The sequence below is a fragment of the Sciurus carolinensis genome, chromosome 4 (assembly GCF_902686445.1).
Source record: "Sciurus carolinensis chromosome 4, mSciCar1.2, whole genome shotgun sequence".
In the NCBI taxonomy this organism is placed as follows: domain Eukaryota; kingdom Metazoa; phylum Chordata; class Mammalia; order Rodentia; family Sciuridae; genus Sciurus; species Sciurus carolinensis.
Window position 1 is genome coordinate 75595287 of NC_062216.1, and position 3298 is coordinate 75598584.

The window sequence follows — 3298 nt, forward strand, 5'->3', positions numbered from 1 at the left end:
GGTGACGTTCTATAACCACTTCCTTCATCTCTGCTTATGATTTATTGCATCTCAAAGTAAACACAGGAGAAACATTCTGGGTTTCTATCCCGTTTCACAAAGTCTATTTCACCAATTACTACAACTATGACTATCCTATCACTGAACGTGCCCTGCTGAGTTCAATTCCACTTTTTATGGAGGTCCAATTATGAAGATATATTTGATCAAATCATTGACTTATGGTGATGAAACTTGGTTTCTAGTTCTTTTCCCTCCCTGGTGGGATTGAAAGTCTCAACCCTTTACTCACATGATTGGTGCTTCTAGCAAGCAGCTCACATTCTGGAACTGTCTTGGGGACCTTCAAGAGTCACATAATTGGCACAAGTTCAGGCATGGTTGAAAGGAGTTTATTTAGAATAAAAATATTGTCTACTTTTATTGTTCTAAAGCTACTTTGGGCATTTTGGGAGGAAATATTGTAACAAAAAATGTATTACCCTTATGGCCCAGAAAGTTTTAAGGTGTTAGATGCTCTGTGCCAAGAACTGAGGAGGAAGACCAAACGTATATTTCTTTTTATAACCCAATATTATGAATTCAATGTGCATATAGCCATAAAAGATTTCCATGTATTCAAGACTGTTTCCTTAAGTATGTGGAGATTTTTTCGCTGTTAATAAAGAAAAAATATCTACCTTATACAACCTGTATATTATTATTATTATTTTTTAGGGAGCAGCGACTGGAACACATTTATTTCCTCCTGGGCCTAGCAGGCTGTGAGCAGAGTGCAGGCTGTGAGCAGAGTACAGGCGAAGGCACTGGGGTGTGCAGGCCTACAATGATCTGGAGTTTATTTGGCTGCTTGGGTGGTAACTTGAATGACTGTGCCAGGGCATGTGAGAACTGGAGTGATCTCAGATCTGAGACAGGGCCTTGGGGCATGGAAGCCACCTGAATATTTGCCTTGGCACAGGTACAGGAGAGAGGTAATGGAGAGTGTACGAGAGGGGTGTGGCGGGGGTGGGGCGACCCTTGGGCTGAACGAGCTAGAATGTCTTAGAGTCAGGGTAACACTCAGGATACGGCATATTGGGGCATGATGGGCCCTGGTTGTTGACTACGAAACTGGGTTTCAAGGACTGGGTGAAGGAAAGGTCTGTGGGTAGCAGGACCTATGAAGAAGTGACTGCAGACAGGATTGGCCTGGGCAGAAACCAAGGATCCGGGGTGGCTCTTGTGGCGAGGCGGTGAGGGGGCAGGTCTGGGGTTCCCATTCAGGAATACATAGTCAGCTGTAGCCACTCCTAGATGTTCACCAGGATTTGTCCAGTGCCATCTTTGTCAAGAGATTTGAAGGCACGGAACATGGCACCCAGCCTGACCAAGCAGCTGATGAAGTTGTCAAAATCCATGTTTCCTCCCTCACCAGAGTAGCGCCGGATGATCATGTTGTAGAGATGCTCATTCAGGTGAAACCCTGCTGCCTCAAAGGCCCCGGGGAGTTCACTGCTGCAGATGGTCCCTGATCGGTCAAAGTCCAACTATTTGTATACGGCCTGCCACTTTTTAATATTGTTCCACAGATACTTAAATTCCTCGAAGCCCAGCTTGCCTGTGGTGTCACTATCCATCACAGCCATCATGCTGCGACATGTGTCAATGCCAAAACCATCAGTTTTCAAATCAGGGTGGCGGGTCACGATCTTGTTGAGAATGTTCATGAGTTCCGTGGCACTGACCTCCATATCATCTCCAGCCAGTTGGGCAAAGAGTTTCCGGAACTACCGGACCTCTTCACTCTTGTTGGCCTCAATGTCGGAGTAATGGGTCCGCGGGGGCGGAGGTTCGGGATTCTACTGTGCAGGCACCTCGCTGATGGCGCTAAAGACTCCGCCCAAGATGCGTATGGCAGTTCTTCCTCCTCCGCCTCCGCAGCAGCCGCCGCTGGCCCTCGCAGCTGATCCGGCCTCCAAGCACATTTCCCAGGACCCTACCCTGGCCCCCAGCCGCCACCTCCGCCCCCGCCAACTTTCAGGAACGAGTTAACCCTGAACATGGCTGCGACTGACTCACGTCGGGCGGTCTGTGGTCTCCCTGTATATTATTGAGGCAGGATCTCCAAGTCCTTGAGAGACATAGAATTCATGAAGCCTGCCCCTGAATTTAAACCATTTCAGGCTTCCCTTTAACCACAGGAGAAAGATTAAAATTTTTTATTGACCTCTGCCCAGTATTAGTCTTGATTGATACTGGTGATAATATTGACCTCAGGACTATAGTCCTTCCAAAAGGAGCAGGATCTTTATTCTGTAGTCAAATGACTAGTCAAGTGAAAAAAAGATAATGTCAACATAGTTTCTTGCAAGGCATGCAAAAGCAGAATAAGCAAGAATAAACAAGGTCAACTTGTTTGCTTTTCTTGCTTTCTCTCCCTTCCTTTCCTGTTCTTTCTCCATCATTCAATAATCAATTCTAAGATTTGAAGAGTCAAGTCAGGTCCAGAGGTAACAGGTCTTGTTTGTGCACACTCATGAACAAAAAAGTTAAATTTACTTGAAATATTTAAAATAGCCTCAAATGTTTAAAGTCTCCCTTTGATCGTTATTCATCCCATAAGTTTTTCTATAACTACTGGCAATAAAAAAAGTTTATCAGTTTATTTATTTATTTAAGCTATACTGGGATTGAACTCAGGAGTGCTCCCCCACTCTTATATCCCCAGCCCTTTTTATTGTATTTTGATCCAGGCTCTTGCTAAATTGCCCAAACTGAATTCTAATTTATTATCATCTTGCATCAACCTCTTGAGTTGCTGGAATTGCAGGTGTGTACCACCATGCCTGGCTCAGAAATATTTTTAAATTATGTATTCCCCCCTTTTTTATTCATGCATAATAGTGAATTCTTTTTGATATATTCATACATACTCATAATCTAATTTTGTCAATTTTATTCTCCAGTACCTTCTCTTTCTCTCCTCTCTACTCTACTGTCTGCCTTCTATTCTCATCAGTTTCCTCTTCCCCTTTTTTCCTTTTTTCTTCTACTTTTCATAAGTGAGAGAAAATGCAGGACCCTTGATTTTCTGAGACTGACTTATTTCGTTTAACATAATGCTTTACATTCCATCCATTTTTCTACAAATGACATAATTTCATTATTATTTATGACTAAATAAAACTCTACTGTGAACTGGGTATGGTGGCACATATGTGTCTGTAATCTCAGTGACTTGGGAGGCTGAGGCAGAAGGATTGCATATTCAAGCTCAGCCTCAGCAATATAGTGAGACCCTATCTCAAAAAAGGGG

General features: G+C 43.5%; 1 pseudogene; it reads right to left on the reverse strand.

Annotated features, from left to right (window-relative positions):
* Positions 1-1262: 1262 nt before the first annotated feature.
* LOC124983542 (calpain small subunit 1-like) lies at positions 1263-2044 on the reverse strand (annotated as a pseudogene).
* Between the last annotated feature and the right edge of the window lie 1254 nt (positions 2045-3298).